The sequence below is a fragment of the Canis lupus genome, chromosome 1 (genome assembly GCF_003254725.2).
Source record: "Canis lupus dingo isolate Sandy chromosome 1, ASM325472v2, whole genome shotgun sequence".
NCBI classification, from domain to species: domain Eukaryota; kingdom Metazoa; phylum Chordata; class Mammalia; order Carnivora; family Canidae; genus Canis; species Canis lupus.
Window position 1 is genome coordinate 31,581,145 of NC_064243.1, and position 19,246 is coordinate 31,600,390.

Here is a 19,246-nt window from a genome sequence, read left to right on the forward strand (position 1 = left end):
TCTGTGTCTCTCATGAATAAATAAATAAAATCTTTAAAAAATAAAAATAAAATTAAAAAAGAAAGAAAAATACCTTGAAAAAATGCTAGTTTAGAACCTCTTTTAGTTCATACTTAGTCTTGAGATTTGAGGTTTTAATGTTTGAGTCAGATATTTTGCATCTCTTTTATTCTCCTTAAACTCTTTGTAATAATAATGATACTATGATAGCAAATTCTCTAATTGTAAAGTCACAGTGCCTACAATGTGCCAGGCCCTGTTCTAAGCATATATCAGCTCCTTTCATCTTCCCCACAACCCTATGAGGAAGATATTACCATCATCCGTCGGTTCTCAAACAGATTTTTCTCTCACATTCAGGCATTTGTGAAACTGGACCATGTCTTACTCTTAAAGGCATGTCATAGTTTAATTGGCAGCATTTAAAAATTTCTTAATGGAACATAAAATAATAGTGTGTTTTACAATGGATGATGGCATAGGTTCCATGAAATACAATATTACTTTCCTCATTTTCCCAATGAAGAACTGAGGCACAGAGAGGTCAGGTGACTTGCCCTATATCACAAAACTCGGCAGTCTGCCTCAGGAGTCCCTGCTCTCAGCTACCTTGTGCCCATACTGGCATTCCTCTGTCCCTCCCTGCACTGCCACTGAGGGGTGCATCATTCGCCTTGAGGTCCCACCATTGCTGAGTTTCACCTGTTGGGTTGAGGGCCTCTTCTAGGAGCATTCCAGGACATGTCCTATGACCCTGACAGGGGAAAAACATGGAGATTTTTCATTCAGCCAATCACATTCTGCTTGGGATGTACTTATTATATTGCTTTGGCAAAGGAAAGGCAGTTCCAAGACAGACTTTTGGAGATGAAGCACAAAGCAAGCTTTGATAAGAGAAACAACTGGAAGTGTAAGTGGTGTGCTAGAACTGGTTCCACCTGGCTTGAAAGAGTTCTTACCAGCTGGTTTTAAGTCATTGGTAGCTTGAAATTGACCACAGTGGTAGTCTTTACATCACGGAAATGGTCAAACATTGTGAATCAAGGCTTTTTGTATATTCGTCCTTTTCAGAGAGCCAGTTTATGAGTACGTCCCTAGGTAGATGCTAACTTATTAGAAGCCTTCAGAAAGGTCTCATTAGTTAAAACACAACAGTAGGAGGGGCTCAGGTGGGGCGAGTATAAGAAAAGGATGAGATATTCTGAAGTTTTCAAAATAGCCTCAATGTCAAATAATTCTACTACTATTAGAGTTATCGTGTGTGTGTTTTAATATAACCTCTGTTATGTTATGATCTTAACCTTTAAAGGGTAGGAGACCAATGACACAAATACTGTCCATCTGAAGAGCTATAGAAAAGGAAAAGGAGAGGAGAGAGCACTGCTCGCTTTTCATTTTGCCCTCCTTGTTAAGAGGTTAGTGAACTACTTGCCAAGGGAAGTAGGTGGCCAGTGGGGCTTCCAAGATCATCCCAGAAGCATTGCCCAGAAACAATAACTATTAGATTCTAGAACACAGTGCTCAACCGGTAGGGGGGTGAATCCATAAAGGTTATTGTTGAAGGAAGCAATTTTGTAAGAGTTCTGATGCAGTCACATTTCTTCCATGTGGGTTCTTGTGTTTTTCTTTTTCTCCTTGGTGATTCCCAGTAAAACTCACAAAACAAAAATAGCTATGGGATTATCATTAGGAGGAGGAAAGAAGTGAGGCGCTGTGTGCCTTGGCCTGAAAAGAGAAAACTCTAGAGAATAGATTGTAGCAGGGTTAAAAAGAAACCCCAAGCTGGCCAAGACCTCAAGTATTTGGCCAAGAGGAAAGGAAGATCATAGGAGGTGGCTGGGGTCTGGGGAGAAGCTCTTGGGCCACGAGTGAGGGTACAGAGCTTGAGTCCCCAAACAGGGTCTCTCTGGTCATCTTGGGGCCAGAGAAGATGCAGGACATTGGTGCGGGGAGGGAACAAGAAGAGACAATGACTGTCAAGGAAGACTGGAGGGGGAGGTGAGCATTATGGCTGTTATACATGTTGCAAAAGATCTGCTCATTTCTCAGTTCCGAATTGGGCTATTTTAGGGAAAAAATCCCAACAAAACCCTTTTGTGAGTCTCCATTTAGAGCTTCCAGTGACCGAGCTTGGGCAAGGTACCTTCATGGATCGATCATAGGATGGAGATTTTAGCAATTGGGTTCTGGTGAGCTCAGACGGAGAGGATGGGCTTCATGAGTGTATGACATAAAGGCTGGATAGCAACTTCTAAAATGACCTTCCTTGTATCTTCCCCCACTCACCAAAAAGGGCTGTTCACAATCTATTAACAAATTTGGCTCTCATTAATAATTCTTTGAACTGCAGAGCAATCCTAGTTGATTGAAAATCATTATCAGCCTCTCTAAATGATTAAACAGCATGTTTGGATTTTCACTTATATCATCGTTTTGATTGAGTGATGTGTATGTGTGTGGGACTGTGTATTAACAAGGTATCTCTTCAAAGTAATAATAAATACCCGGTGAGACTTGCATATTGCTCTGCATAAGAGGAAAAAGAAGTCTAGGGTAGGTGAGCAAAACAACAAAATTAGGACCTAAAATAAATTATGAGAGACCGACTGGGGCAGAGAGAAAGTTTCATGGGAGCAAGTGATAAACGCATAGAAAAATACGACGTTCTGAGCGTAGCATCAGAAGATTGAAAATTCTGGTCAGCGTCAACAAACAAGCAGTGTAATTAATCTGGAACAGAAAGAATACCACAGATGTTTAAAATTATTTTTTTTTCTACTGACTCAGTCTCCTGCATATTTACAAATTGAAGGTTGCAGATTAATAACCCCTGAGATTCGTGCCCAGTGGGCCCCACTCCAGGTTTGTGTTTGCACTCAATGACATCCTTTTGGATTCAAACTATTTCCCCTCATCAGAATATAAGAAAAAATTAAAGGCAAACCTGCTTTGTCTCACACGGGTCTCCCAAGTGTATTCTGTTGAGGATTCACTCAGCAAGAATAACAAACAAAAACTCCCAGCAGAAAGTGCAGCATCTCACCGAGGTGGTACAGGCTGCTGTTTCCTACTCATGTAACTCAGTTCGCTGCAGCCTCATTCCTAACACAATAATACTAACTCGCTTCCACCTGGTTCATTTGAATTCTGATTTTGCTGCATGTCTCCATCTGGATTAGCTCAACAGACTTTAAATGCGAGAGAACAGATTATGCAAACATGGAAGTTCACAACACTCTGAGAACATTTCATTTCACAACCCTAAGGAGCAGGCAAATATTTCATGGCGAGGTAAACTAAGTCACCAAGCTGTTTCGCTGGTGGTTTCAGGTCTCCTGGCAAGTTGGAGGCAAAACAAACACTAGCATCTAGGCCAGAATTGGAAATTCTGCAGGATGGTGTTATAGCACTGCCCTCTTGCAGGTTGTTTTCTTTTATCCTTTTTCTTTTTAAGTAGGCCCCTGACCCAGTGTGGAGCCCAATGTGGGGCTCAGACTCGCAACCCTGAGATTGAGATTGAGACAGACAAGAACTGAGGTCAAGAGTCTGACCCTCAATGGACTGGGCCACCCAGGCACCCCTCTCCATTTAGTTTTTGTTTTTCAGTGCCTGTTAAACATGAGTTTTTTTTTTTTTTTTTTTTTCTGGAAGGGCAGTGAAAAACTCACCAAATGGTCTAGAAGGAGCCCCGTCTTGTCCCTGGGAGCCTTTCCTGCAAGGAGTGCTGGCTGATAGAACTCCGAGAGAACTCCAGGCGAGGACTGTGGTGATGGTGGAGTGGCTCAGGTGGCTTGAGGGGCAGCAGAGACATGGAAACCCCTGCCAGACCCTTTTTAACCTGCAGGGTTCATCTGCAGTGCCTCTGGAGATTTGGCACACCGCATCTCGTGTGGTCTCCACATAGACCAGCCACCCCATAAACAGGGAAGGCGGATATCATTTGCCGAACGTTGAGTTCCCAGCCAGGGCCTTCCACTTCTTTGCTATGAGGCTGGCTGGTCAGAAGCCAAGTCTGGTTCTTTCTCTCTGAAGTTAGCAAAATAGAATATGGTGAGAATAGATTAAAATGTTCTAAAATTAAATGCCCCGTCTCTAAAAATTATGTATTCAACAATTTAAATGTTATCATGTCTTAGACGGGGGTTTTGTCCACATTTACTTTCAAGGTGTGAGAGGTATTCTGACTCACGTACGCAGGAAAGCGTTCAGAGAGAGCCTGAGGGATCCTCTGTGTGCCTAGGAACCAGAATAAAAATAGAAATAGAAACCAGGTATAAAAATAATTTCTCAAAGTCTCTGGCCTACAAAAGAGACATCTGGTTGTTACCAGTAATCTGGCCCTCCCTCCTTTGCCTCCGGACTTCCTCTTAATCCTTCTCTTTTTTATGCTCCCCAAGTCACTAGGGTCAGAGAATATCAGCAATTATCTCCAATGGCCCCATTTAGGTAATGTTTACACAACAAGAAAATATTTCGGAAAGGAGTTCACTGTTGCACTGGGGTGTAGGCATGAATTCCTTCACTTAAGGACCAGTGCTTTACAGAATGTTTCATCAAAATGTTTATTTCGAAGGGGAGGCTCATGCTCATCGAGGGTGTTTTCCTCATAAAAGTTTTCTGATTGGATAAGAGCTGGCCTCACCCAGGGTGTCCTAAAACTGTCTTATCTTTTCACACATTTTCTAACTCCTTTTAGACAAAAGAAGGAAACCAAAACAAAATTGGAGCTAACAATATGGTTAGGAAGATAGGGCATCAGCGTTCCACCAGGAACACGCGTTCCTGTGAAAACGAAAGAAACGCAAAAGAGAGAATCGTCCAATTTCCTAAAGTTCAGGGTTGGTGGGACTTGAAACGAACCTCCCTTAGTCGACTGATGTGGCACTTGGGAACCACACGGAGCAGAGCGACTGATCGTATTTTCCAAAAAACACTTGGCCTCTGATCCAAGAGCTGATTGAGACATTCCGAGGCAGATTTTTCTAGATATTCCAGAAAAAAAAAAAAAAAAAAAAAAAAAAGGCCAGTCTTCTCTTTCATTCCAAAATTCCACCGTTCACATTGCCCAGCAGTCCTTTCTGTCATTCTGATACGTTATAGATTTCTGTTAAATTGCTCAACGCGGGCTTGTTCAGGACAGGCCGACTTTCTGGCAAACTGCTCCAGGCGGTGAATAGAACTTGAGAGAATCTGGACTCTGGCTCTGGCCGACGGGGACCCTGACCGGCTAAGGACAAACCTCCGCAGCTGCCAACCTAGGGCCTCGTGCTTAGAACCGAGGACCGTGTGGCTCACAGGAATCCGAGTCCTCAGGGGCACCCTGCTCGGGGCCGCTAGTCCCCTGCTCCTCCTGAGAGATGCAGAGGAGAGCTCGGGCCACCTGCGAGCCCTTCTCCTGCTGCGCCCTAAGCTCCCCTCGTGCTCTTTACGCAAATCCATTAGATTGGCTTTACTCCTCCCTTTCCCCTCTCTTTTGGAATCTTAATTTCCCAGTCATTTCAAGTTCCGTGTTTTTCAACTTTTTGCCCCACCCCGTTTGACTCTAATCCCCTAATCCCATTTCAATCAAGTATTGCAGTCCTTTGTCTTAAACTTTCTTCCTGTATTTGTTTGTTTTTGAGTGCCTTAGGCAGTTTTACCCTTTTCCCCAAAAGTGCATTTCACTTATTTGGACATTTAAAAATGAACATCTTCTGGTTTCTAGGAGACTGATTTCTTTTACTGTTTTTTTTTTAAATCACTAAACTTCTTGAAAGAGGTCTATACTTAGCCAATACTTAGTGTCTTCACATCTCATTAATTCCTCAACCCATTACAGTCTGGCTTCTGCCAACACCACAATTAAAAACGGTTTCTCACCAGCATCTTTCTCATCAAACCAGTTCAATGGTCTCACTTTTCCTTGTCACCCAAGTTGACATTTATGCAACGGTTTGACATGGTTGACCAGCCACTTCTTATTGAAACTCTTTCCCTTCTCCTCCTCTTTGGATTCCATCAGCTCTGTCTCTCTAAGCTTTCTTCTGGGGCTGCCTCTGCTGGTTCCTCCCACCTTTTGATGCTGTTTTTCCAGGGGACCTATTTTCGTTTTGCTCACACCGCACACACTGACCCTGCTCTTAAGTGTTTCGACAACCCCAGATGCGTCGACGAGGCTGTCTGGTTTTTCATTTCTTGCTGACCTTAGCTCGTATTTCTCAGAACCTATGGGACATTTGTACCCGTTTTCTCTGGACGTGCTGCATCATCATCATTGAATTCTCTCTGCCTTTGCCTTTGCTGTTTGTTTTGCTTTTTTGGCCCTCCGTTCCTCCCTCTGTCACCCTCCATTGTCACCAATGGAAGAGTTCATTGTGTCCTTCTCATAGCTGATCTCCTTCAATCCACCCAGCAGCTTCGGGCGCATTTGCTCTTATCATCCACCACTTTTGGTTGAGAATCCCGAGACTCAGTGTAATAAGTAGTAGATTCCTGCAATACAATTGCAAACCCAGGCAGTCTGTGTCCAGCAGCCTAATTCTGCCTCCCCAGATACTAGTAGCTAACTTTTACTGACTGCTTACTTTGTGCGTGCATTTCTGTGTGTTATCGAATTATTGAATTTCATCCTCGGAACACCATGAGGAGGTAGGACAATTATTGTTTCTATCTTATGAATGAGGTGAGGCCCAAATAGATTAAGCAAGTTGCTTAGAACTGCATAACAAGTCAGGATGCTCTTTATTTGCCTTTGTTATGAAACTTCTCAAAAATTGTTCTACAATTAACTCCTTAGGAGGACGTGTCACTCTCCGGTCAGCTCCTTGAGCGCCCAGATGATATCCTTGTCAACTTTTTAGCCTCTCTATCTCGTCATAGTATGGAAGTTCCATAAAAGTGGAGAGAGTGACTGATAAACATTGGCTAATATTGTCATTGGGTCATTTTTCTAGGACAACTGGCTTGCACCCACTTTGTTATATGTTTTCCATAGCAAATCATTTTTGTATGTGTAACATTATGAAGCCAAATGTGAAATGCTGTGTCTGCAAACTTTCTTTTTGAGTAAAAATAGTTTCAGTTCCCAAAGGTAAAATAATTGCTGCCCTGACAGTCTGTATCTGCTTCCTTCTTACTTTAGTTTTTAGCTGTTAGGTCCAGATGGAAAGTTTAGTTGAAAAGATCCTTAGTCTATTAGAGATACCAAAATTCACAGAACAGAAGCCTACAACAAGGGGCACCTGGGTGGCTCTGTGGTTGAGCATCTGCCTTTGGCCCAGGGCATGATCTCGGGGGCCTGGGATCGAATTCTGCATCTGGCTCCTTGCAGGGAGCCTGCTTCTCTCTCTGTCTATGTCTCTGTGTCTCTCACTATGTCTCTCATGAATAAATAAATAAAATCTTAAAAAAAAAAAAGCCTACAACAAATGTAAGTCATATCGTGGTTTGAAAGAAGCCATTTTCTGTTGAGTGAGGCAGTATCTACCCATCTCAGGTACTTGCTTGCTACCCTCTCTGCCGCCCTTCCTACTTTCCTTCTCTCTCTTCTTTCCTTCCTTCCTTCCTTCCTTCCTTCCTTCCTTCCTTCCTTCCTTCCTTCCTTCCTTCCTTCCTTCCTTCCTTCCTTCCTTCCTTCCCTCTCACTCTCTCTCTCCTTACTTCCTCCCTCCTTCCTTCCACTAGCTGGATTTCACTATGTGCTGATGATGTCACAGAAAATCTAATATGTGTTCCGTGTCTAGCAATATAATTTCCATCTCTCCATTCTCTCTAAAACAGGTTGGTTTTGTAATTTTAAACCATATAATATAGCACATATATGTCTTTATTGATATATATCAATATAAACCATATATATGTATATATATAGTTTTCTTGTTTTATTTATTAAAAATCCCTCTTTGCCATGTATCTCCTTTTCCTCTGCTTTTGCTTGGGATACTTTTTCTTTGCATTGTAAACATAAATGTGCATAAACACACACACATTGAGTCTTCAAGTTTCAGAAACTGAGGTCATATCCTACATACTAGCTTCAGCACATTTTTCGCATCGCAATATATCTTTCCATGTCTGTGTTAATAAATTTACTTCAGTCTTTTTAATGGCTACATGGATATTTCATATTAAGAAGTACATACTTTATAAACCAATCCCACTTCTAAAAACATGTGGATTGGATTCCACAATGCTAACTATACACATATCTTTGTGCCTGTGTGGAACAATTTTGTAGCAAAGTTCCTAGAAATAGAGTTGCTAGATCAGCGAACATACACTCTCAGTCTGATAGACTCTCTTATGGCAGTTGGTCTCCAGTGATGGCCAGCACTGAACCACCACTCCCACAGTCACATCCTTAGATAGAACCTTCCAAAGTTAAATCTGGGATACCCATCCATACAACTTTAATAAGCATAGTTAAACATATATATGTATATATATGTTATAAATATATAAATAAAAAATTAAAAACATAAATATGTATTTTTTAAATCAACATTGAGAATTAACTTGAATCTCTAACTTCTTTTTCTCCCCTCAGTATGCTTTTACTTTTCCCTTTCCTCCTCTAATTCTTTTATTTTTGATTAAATCATTTGGAATTTTGTAGATTTGCTCATTTTTAAAGCACTATTCCTCTGTTTCATATGGCATTTCTGAATTATTGCATCGAGCTTCTTAGCCACATTATCAAAAATAATTTAGACTTAATTATAAGTGCTAGTTTTTTCTTATCCTTTTGTAACATGTTGCACTTTTTAAAAATTCCTCTTTTGTTTTAAATTCCTTTTTTGTATTTTGTATTTTCTACAACCAGAGGAGATGCCTGGGTGGTAAGTTTCATATATCATTGCATGGATAGCAGTATCTTTATTTTTTTTCCCTCACACTGGACTGATATTTTATCTGGCTATGAAATCCTAGGTTCAAGGTCATTTTTTCTTAGCTTTTAAAAGTGCATTTCTCAATTATCTTTTAGTTCTCAGTCATTGATATGAAATATGATGGCAAACTGATTTTTGTTCTTTTAGGTAATCCTTTTATTTTTCTGCTTGGAAAATTTAGATTTTCTCTTTGTCTTGGAGTTTAGAAATCTCGTTAGGATCCATCTATGTTTTTGTTGGTTTGCTTTTGAAAATTTTTTGACTCAGTACATTGTTAGCCATTTTAAGAAAGGACATTTAGATTCTTGGATCCTAAAGCTTTCATATCAAAGAGATGCCGAAATTTTCTTTTATCATTATTTCTCATTTGATAGTAAGAAAAAAAAAATAAGAGAACTAACAGGCTGTGAGAAAAACCAAAATAGGCATAGAGGAGAAATAGCATTTGTAGGTCCATAATTTAAGAAAAATCTTCACAACAGTTATTTGTGTATACTTTACCATGACTAGCTGTTCTATTTTTTTCCTACTGAATAGACTTGAATATCTAGAAATAATGTTATGATTCTTTCTGGTCACGTAGTCTATATAGTTATTTATAGCCAGACCCAAAAAACTTAGATTATAGAACCAATGTATTCCTGCGGCAGGAAAATCTACTTTCTATGCCCCAAAGCCTATATCCTCACTCATTTCCTTGATAAAATTGGAGATGGGCTTGTCTTGACTAATAATTTGGCCCCATTCATTATAAAATCATTTCAACAGTTTAACAAGTGAATTTAGATTACATATTTAGATTGCATGAATTTCTGAAAAATGTATTAATAATATATAACATAACATGCAAAATATCAACAAAAAAGCTTGAAAACATTAAATAGCTTACATGTATTAAAAGAAAAACAGTGCTACTGATGGAATATCCATAGGCTAATCTTTATCAAATTTTGCTCTGTGCTGGGCTCTCCTCTACACTTCATGTAAATAGCCTTCCTTTAATTCTCCTATCCACCCTATGAGTTGAGCATGGCCATGACCCCTACCTTACATAGGACAAGATCTTGCATAGGGCCACACAAGTGGCAAATGACCAACCTGGGATTGGAATTCAAGTTGCTTGGTTCCTTGGGAGTGTTTGCCTTCCTTTGGGGTAAGGAACGTGTTGGGGAGCCTGATCTTTGTAACTTACAATCAGAGGAGACATTCAGGAAGTGGTGGTTTCCAAAGGGCTTAGACAGGAGAAGAAGAGAAAAGGCATCTCAGGAGAGGACAACTTTTATGACACAGAAGAGTAAAGAATGTAACCCACTGGAGAGAATTATAGGTTGTTGTATATGGATTCAGTATCTGCATGGCCATCAACTTTTTTCAGACATGGCTTATTTGGTACTTTGGCTTATATCAATATGATACATCTGCACAATTGTGCACTCAGTGGTTCACATCAGAGGTAAAGGTGATAGAAGTAACAGAGTTGGTAGGGATCTGGTTGTTTCAATCATACAGATATAGCTTTAGGACTTGGTTTTAACTGTCTCGAGTCAGGGCTTAAATTACCCTGGATTTCTGATTAAATTTATCATAAAAGCAGATTGTGGTCCAATCATATTTAGGCATCATCATAATTGACAGTAAAGTTCAAGACAACGGTAACAATTCTGCATGATTCTGGCCCATAAGAATTTCAGATAGGCTGTCTACTTATGAGTAGGCCCCTATCAAGGAAGAATGAGAATGAACACCAGAGAAAAAAATGTTAGTAAGCAGTATACTTTCAATTTTAAACTGTCAGAGCATTTCCATGCACATAAATGAATCAAGAGCCAGTTGAGTAGTTAAGAAAATGCTTTTCACAGAGCTCTTTAAAATTTAACAGGTGTCAAGGAAATTCTACCAAAGAAGCTGAAGTATATTTTGAGTGTGTTTTATGTTCAGTGTTATTGCCCGACACAAGGACAGAATGTGAGACCAAGTATTTTCATCCTGGGACTGCTTAAATTCCAACTCCAGGTTTCATTTCATCATGTACTAGAAATATCCTGGATGATTAAATTAGTTCCTTGTAAAAGGATGCACCAATTCCTATAGACCTCCTTCCCATATGACATAATGAAAAACTTGCTGTAATGAGTAATACTGTGATTTTATTAAGTCAACTTGCTCTATTGTGATGTGTCATGTTTATTTGTGGGCGTCAATGCAATTGTGTTAGGCTTAATTCTGCCTATAATTTGAACCCTTCTCCATTGGAGATCTCTTGATCACTTTAAGGCCTTGGTACCCTTCAAAAACAAAGACCTTATCTCTTCAGATCTCACCCTAAATTCCATTTGCCTCTGAGTTCCAGTCAAAGAAAACTGAATAACCCAATTCCCTGTGAAATTTTTGATGCAATCCGATATTGACATGGCTCTCAAGAGTAGTCTATGTGAAAAACATGCTCTCTGGCTGGATCATTGCCCACACTGTTTTTTTTTTTTTTTTTTTTTTGTATCTGATTCAAAGCTGTTTAAAACATCGTTTCTCTGGAGTCTCTTACATTATCACAGCTTGGCTAAATTGACTTCAGTGGAAAACATCTTGGCATCCCAGCTTCATGAATTTAGGAAAAGTAAGGGTTTTGTCAGAGAAAAGTGCTATGCTATGATTAAGCATTGATAGGATTTTTAAAGAATGTGCCTTGAAACAAAGCTATTGTTTAAGAGATAGGATAAGTTTCTAAGGATTGACATATAGTTTGGAGACTGGTTAACTCATAGAACTTGACATTCTCTTGCAATATCAAAGGGGGAACCGATGACTCAAGGACAAACTCACAAGCCACAACATGTTTCCTGGGGCATGAACATTGTCCTTTTTACTCTGGCCCCTAAATTTTATCCTTCAGTGGCTTTCTATTACCCCAATTCTCTGAACCTCGCATATGGGAACTTAATCTATTTATTCTTTTGTGTTATTTTCAAGTCATTCACGTGTTATCTTGCCTCCACGACCAGATTGAAAGGTCCTGGAGATCAAGGGCCATGTTTTCCCACTGTTTTTGTGACTATTGCAGCATCTAATTGTGAGCTGAGTTCATGGGAGACTTCTGTCAATCCTTGTAAAGTGGAATCAAATTGATTAAGGAACCTTGGTCATCTTGACTCAGGGCCAGGACAGAATCCCCAAAATCTGTTGGATCTCATTGGCAGTGACTTCTTCCTATCTCCTTTCTCTGTCCAAATACTCTCCTGCCGCACCCCCCCCCCCCCCCCCCCCCGGCACCAACCACCCAATTTCTTGCTCTTCTTAAAAGGCATCTTCATTTTTGGAAAATTTCTAGCTTTTCTTACCTGTACTGCTTTTTCTTCTTCTTTCATGACAAATCTACACATTAAATGGTATTTTTGTCAATAATTAATAAGTTAACAGATGCTATCCAGTTAGTTGCCTAGTCTCAGCACAGGATTTAATAGTAACTATATGCTTATAGTCCTTGTAAGTGGCTTTTCAGCTATCAGTTCAGTTTTTACTGAGTGTGGCAAAATTATCATTTTTGCTGGAGTTCAACCTTGCTTCCAAAGCCTAAGCTATTTCTTTATTGTTTTGTTTCCTTTTTTTCTCTTAAAAATGTGTATTTCCACTGATTCTAAAATCAATAAATAGTTATTGTAAAGACTTTGGCAAATATAGAAGGACAACAAGAAAATGAAATCCATCCATAATCTCACCATCCAGAGATAAACATTTTTAAGGTAATTTTCTTCCAGACTTCCTATGCATATGTATGTGCATGATCCTTACTCCATAAGCTTGGACGCATAAAACATGTTTTCTTATTTTCTTAAATCCAAATGGAAATCTGACCTTATTCTATAGCCATCCTTTCAGAGAGTATTACAATCACCTTGCCAACTTTGAACCAGTTTCACTGATATTACAATTGCCTGAAAATTTCAATCCATGAAAAGTAGGTATTTTTATAATATTCACTCTCCCATCTAGGAATATGGTATACCATCTTTATTCAGCTTTTCTTTTGTGTTAGGTAAATTTTTAGGAGAGTCTTTTTTATTTCTCTGGGGTGGTGGTTGTAGGGCGTAGAAGTCCATCTTTCTTTTTCTTTCTTTCTTCTTTCTTTTGAAAGACACAGAGAGAGTGTGCATGCCAGTACAAGGCTTGATGTGGGGCTTGAACTCACAACCCTGAGATCATAACCCTGAGATCATGATCTAAGCCAAAACTAAGAGTTGGACATTTACCCAACTGTGTCTCCCAGGTGCCCCTACAAGCCCTATTCTTTCCTAAGTTATTTCTAGGTGTTTAACTTTTTAAAATTGCAATTGTGAAAAGAATATTTTTATCCTTACATTTACTGTTATTTATATCATTATCTTAGACAGTTACTGAATTTTTTAAAAAGATTTATTTATTTATTTTAGAGAGGGAGAAAGCATGGGAGGGTTAGAAGGAGAGGGAGACAGAATCTCAAGTAGACTCCACACTGAGTGTGGTGCCCTACCGGGGTTTGATCTCACAACCTGAGATCATGACTTGAGCCAAAACCAAGAGTCAGGCGCTTAATGAACTGTAACACCCAGATGCCCTACAGTTAATGGATTTTTTTTTTTTTTAGATTTTATTTATTTATTCATGAGAGACACACAGAGAGAGTAGCAGAGACACAGGTAGAGGGAGAAGCAGGCTCCTCACAGCGAGCCCGATGTGGGACTCGATCCCAGGACTCCAGGATCATGACCTCGGCTAAAGGCAGACACTCAACCCTGAGCCACCCACGTGTCCCTAGGTTTTTATATTTACTTTGTCTTCATATTGGTAAACATTTTTTTATTAATTATATTAATTTTTAGTTTATTCTTTGGAAATTTTACGTAAACCACAGACCACTGGCAAATGATAATAGCTATGCCTCTTATTTCCATTTTATGTCTTTTTATAGTGACTAGAATGCCAAGAACAATGCTGATATCTCTATTTTAAAGAGATTGCTTCCAGTGTTTCATAGGTATATATTATGTTAGCTGGTATTTTGAGGTAGGTGTTCCTTTTCATGCTAGTTAACAATTGCCTTTATGTTTTCATTTAAAATGTTTTTCGAATGAAAGTTTCTTAAAAATTTTATAGCCACCTATTTAGAAAACAATTATGACAGAGTAGAAATGTCATCATGGGCATAATTTACTAATTTATTGATCATTAATAGGTAGTAGTAGAGTAATTATAATAATTAGCATTTGTAATATTTGTTTACATTAGTTCACTTAACCTACTTAGACTTCATTATGCCATTTATATTTCCGTGTTTATCACTTATATTTGCATTTTTCTTCTTCTTCCACTCTATCCTAGTATTCTTAAGGAATTATATATATATATTCTTAATATATATATTTATATATTTTTTTCCCCACATCTCACATGGTCTCACATTCCATGGATATTTGTTGTTGATGACCTATTAACTTGATACTGACAATAATAATAGTGACTTAATTTTTTTAATATATATTTTTAATTTATTCATTCATGAGAGACAGAGAGAGAGAGACAGAGGCAGAGACATAGGCAGTGGGAGAAGCAAACTCTTCACAAGGAGCCCGATGCAAGACTAGATCCCAGACCACGAGATCACATCCTGAGCTGAAGGCAGATGCTCAACCGCTGAGCCACCCAGATGTCTCAATAGTGACTTAATATTTAATAAGTACTTACTAGGTACCCAGGCAGTTCCAAGAACTTTATGTTACCTTTCTTATCCATATAACAATTGCCTCAAGGTAGATATTAGGGAAATATGGGGAAACTGAGGCAGTGAGAGAGATTAAGCAGTTGCCTCAGGTTCACCTAGGGAATAATAGAATCCGGATTTGAATCCAAACATCCTTATCCCAGAGCTATGTTCCCTTCCATAAATGTTCATGTAATTGTATAAGTCATGCTGGTAAACTTCTTCAAAGGACATTCTAATTCTGCTTTATAATTATGAGACCTGGTGCAACCAATAGAACGGGGTAAGACTTAAAATGTGTTTCTCTAGAATGGCATTTAATTTTTGTTTTTGTTTTTCCTTTCAAGATAGAACTTTTGGTTATTCGATATGAAATGGCCCTAAGAATGTTTTATTCAGTAATCTTTATAGCTTTTCTTAACTGGAATAACTTCGGTTGTCTTATAAATCTTTACTTTGCAAAACTCTATTTTTATTGAAAGCAAAAATTATTTTATCCCTTTTGGCAGAAGAAATATTCACCATTAGTAAAGTTACAGTAATGATGCACGTGTACTTTGAGTAGTCCAATGCTCAGATAGCTTTCCCAGGGTTTGCTGGCTTACTGGTTAAACTGTCTGTACTCTTTTGTGCACAGGGTGGTGGACCCGCAGGGGGCTGGATGGGGAGTAGAGAGATGGGGCTGTGGTCTAGCTTGTTACCAGTCATGTATGAGGCCACTAGAAAACCAGAGAAGTGTTCTTATCTATAGAAAGCATATGCAAAACTAGTAAAATATGATTAAGTTTTCTCCTAGGGCTAGAAATTTATTATCTATATGGTTGTGACATTAACATAATTCAGAAATTGCAAAAATATGTTTTTGATAAACACCAAAACATCAAGATTATTAAACATTTTTGCCATTTGAAAACTCTTGACATCTTATTTAATCAACTTAAAGTATACTATTTGAAAAATCTTAAAAATTACCAATTCAATATATAACTTGAACATCTTCAATTTTGAGTGACAGAATTATCATTTTTATGTTCCTTTAGAAAATACATGTAATTAACTCCTCTAGAATACTTTAACTGTAGTTATTTATGTTCCCTATTATTAGCTCATATGTCCACAAATAATTAAAATGATCACAAAACAATAGCTGCCTCTTAATTCCAGTGTAAAAAGAGTATTTAAGAAAGATCACTATTTCAGGTTTTCAAACACTCATTGCCACAGTTTCACATCCACCAACAAAAAGTGATCTTTCTATAATTTTAATTTCTACTTGTTTAGATTACAAATAGTTCTTAGAATTGATATTTTTCAAAATCATCATGCTTCATTGAAAAATAACTTTTTCCCACATTCATTTTGTAACTCTCAGTTGTGTCTACCTTTAGTGTTTTCATTATGGGTTATTTTGGTCTATCTGCATAAAGATGAATTAGATTGGAAGCCAAATTTCATTACTCCTACTACAAAGATAGGTCCAATAACAGATGCAACAGAATTTAACTATCATTTCCGTTGGGATCACAGATGGTATTAATGTGGAAGACATCTGTGGCACAGGCCAGAGGAGAGATGGTTGGCTTCCTTTTAGAGTCAGGGCAAAGGATGTGGCAAAAAAGATCTAAGGATGCCATAAGGAATTCCAGCACTACCCTTGTGCACACGCAGGTCGTGGTGAATCAATTATAACCGATTCCGAGGCCATCTATGGGGGACCCAGGGACAGACTGGCTACTGGGCAATCCAGAGTTTTTGTACTTGGTTTCTGGTGGAATCTAGAATGAAGAAGAGATGTGATAAATTGTTTGTACTTGGAAAATAGAAGAGACTTGTATGTGGGAGAAGTGCTGAGTCAAGCAGGAATCTATATAGCCGCAGTAAGTTTGAGTCCTTTGCACTATTGCTGAGGAGACTTATATGTCAAGAAATAAATGAAACAGCAAGGTAAATAAATAAAACTTATTGGACAGGTGGAAAGGAAAAACATGGGATAGCACTGGACTACTGATTGAGTGTATTGACCATAGGATCTAGACATGGCTTACACTGTCCATTTACTAATTTAGCAGATATTGTTGAGCACCTTTTATGTGCCAGAAACTGTGATAGTTTCCAGGAGACAATGACATGCAAATTAAACATGGTCCCTGACTTCCTAGAATTTACAGTCTTGTCAGGGAACATTGATGCATGTTAAAATACTAGCACAAATGTAAAACATGAATATATAATTGAAACTTTTTTGTTTTGATCATTCTTGATATTTGCATTTGTACAGTCCATCCTTTCCACTATTTTAAGCTATAAATATCAGTGTGACGATAAGCATTTTACATATATTAACTCATTTAATCCTTACACCACTCTGTGGCAGGTGAACTAGTAATAGTGCCTTTTTACAAGTGAAAAAGTGAAGGCATAGAAAGGTGAAAGTGATTTCCCCAGGGTTGAACAGCTTCTCAGCTGGGAGCTGGGAACTGAATTCTGGTATCGTAGGTCCAGAGTTTGTGGTGTTCCTTGTGACTATGTTGCAATGATGCAATTTTTTGTGTGTTAAATATCCAGGGCATTATTATTTATACATTTCCCTTTCATTGGGTCATAATGTCCCTGTGGGCTATGTCACTGATGTTTTCCAAATTACTCTGCATACAGTGGACCTTTGGAATGTGTTAGTGTTGATGACCTCACTGGGCAGACAGTGAGGGTTATCATATTGCATAAATGGTGTTGGCAAACTTCCTTAAATGCAATTTTAATCCTGCTGTATAGCTATCAGATGACTTCAGTTAACAGAGGTTTAAGGAAAGGTAAACCCTGGAGAAGTAAGGGAGACCAAGATTATCTTAACTCACACATAGACCAGAAAGTTCCTGGCGTTTGGGATATAGCAATACTCCAAGGAGGCTTTCAGGATACCTGGTGATCCAAAAGCATCATCGTAGGAGGCTGCCTGCCTTTTGTCCATAGTTCGGCTCTCTCTTCCCACCCATTTGTTTTTGATAGCACATACCTTCTTACATGCTGCTTCCGTTGCTTCATGACATCTACTGCACGTTCATTTCTACAGTGCTCTATGTTTGCTGACAGAGCTGCAAGCCTCGGATTTACATTCCCTGTGAAATAGTTTGTAGTGGGACCTGGTTTTAAGGCACCTAGTTTAGGACAGAGGCTTGATGTTGGTCCTGCATGACCTGATGGCTGGTCTGGAGACAGTTGCCCTTGCTAGACTCAGGAGCTGACCACTGTCCATAATTTATGGCCAGGTTGTATTAATGCTTAGCATTTGATGAATCGGGGAGCTTTCTACAAAAAGTTCTGGGTGTGTCAGGCACTCTGAGATCCTGAGAAGGGTGTAGTGAAGCTGTCAGACAAGTTGCATTGCTTTTCCAGTACACACATATTATTGATTTATTTCTACCTTGAATACCTGTGTGACCCAAGTCGGTAATTTGTGTGGCTGGCGGGCCAGGCAAAAGAGAAAGAATTTGTTTGTTAGAATAGAAAGAGAATGAGGGGAGGACCATGAAACTGTTAGGATTTCATAAATATTAAATTTTGAAGAGATTTCTAAAAATAGAATGAATTATGTGGTTAATTGTGAAGTTGTTGATAACAAAGTGATAGGGCAGAAAGGAACCTCAAGAGATTATCTACATCATTTTCCTCCACCAAGAAACTAGAAGAGGTGGTTACCAGCCATTTAAATATTTGTATCCAAGGGAAACCCCCTAAAATTTGCTGGGCGACATACTCTCCAGAAGGCATTAAAATAGAAAGCCTGTATATTCCCTTTTCCTATTTTCTCTGCCCATTACTGTGCTTTATTTTCCTTTATTTTATTAGCTTCTGTTACTACTTGTCTATTATGTATTCATGTGTTTGTTTGACTGTCATTGCTTCGCCTGCCAGGATATAAACCTTCTGTGCAGCTTGGTCCACCTCTGTATCTTCTGGAACTAGAAAGTTCCTGGCCTATGGTAGATGCTTATAAATATTTGTTGAATAAATAAATTAATTAATATATGTATTGAAAAATTTCTGGAAGAATACACACCAAATTGTTAATGATATCCACCTCTGAGGACTACAGTTGCAAAGCTGAGAGCAAATTGAAGGGGGAAGGAGGTGGAAGGGTGAAGTTTTATTTTATAAACATCTATATTTTGCATTACATAACAAAATGATATTTTGACTTGATGTGTATTTTAACTTTTTAGGAATGCAGTCATTGCACAAGCAAGTAAAGGTGTAGATAGATGTTATGTTGTAACGCAAACATGTTTACTAATGTCCCGTAGTCCTTTTCAATGAATGTGTCTAGTGTTCTATAGCAAGTCCGTAAGTTCTTTTTCAGGAAGGGCTCATAGTTTAAAAATCTATTTTTAGTATTCCATATGTGGTAAGAAATTAATAAGTAATTATTGACTAACACGTGAGGTGAAAGAGAACAACACCAATTTTTATAATAAAAATCTTTTCCAAATGTCTGGAAATAGTCTTTCATCAGTACTCAGCAATACAATAAACTTGCTGGTAAGAATACTTGCAACTATTTAAGAAGCAGTTGAAAAAAAAAATAAGAAGCAGTTGATCATAAACAATAAATAGAATCACTTTCTAAGGTGAAAATGATGCCAACACACAT

At 38.5% G+C, this 19,246-nt stretch overlaps 2 long non-coding RNA genes across 4 annotated transcripts in view; one reads left to right on the forward strand and one right to left on the reverse strand.

The window, feature by feature from the left end:
- The window catches only part of LOC125755575 (uncharacterized), a 54,446-nt gene that overhangs the window by 28,175 nt on the left and 7,025 nt on the right, over window positions 1–19,246 (forward strand). Inside the window, exon 4 of one of the 2 annotated variants that reach the window (XR_007412361.1) lies at window positions 3,652–4,082. The exons of the other annotated variant lie outside the window; for it this stretch is intronic. This is a non-coding gene — a long non-coding RNA (uncharacterized LOC125755575). Of the gene's footprint in view, window positions 1–3,651; window positions 4,083–19,246 lie in introns of those variants that run through there. 2 annotated transcript variants of the gene reach the window in all.
- Window positions 1–19,246, reverse strand: part of LOC112644206 (uncharacterized) — a 34,696-nt gene that overhangs the window by 2,840 nt on the left and 12,610 nt on the right. The window contains exons 2-3 of one of the 2 annotated variants that reach the window (XR_003126217.3): window positions 3,669–4,026; window positions 703–2,730 (exon numbers count right to left, since the gene is read on the reverse strand). This is a non-coding gene — a long non-coding RNA (uncharacterized LOC112644206). Of the gene's footprint in view, window positions 1–609; window positions 2,731–3,668; window positions 4,027–19,246 lie in introns of both variants that reach the window. The other variant, XR_004809219.2, reaches the window with a different exon arrangement.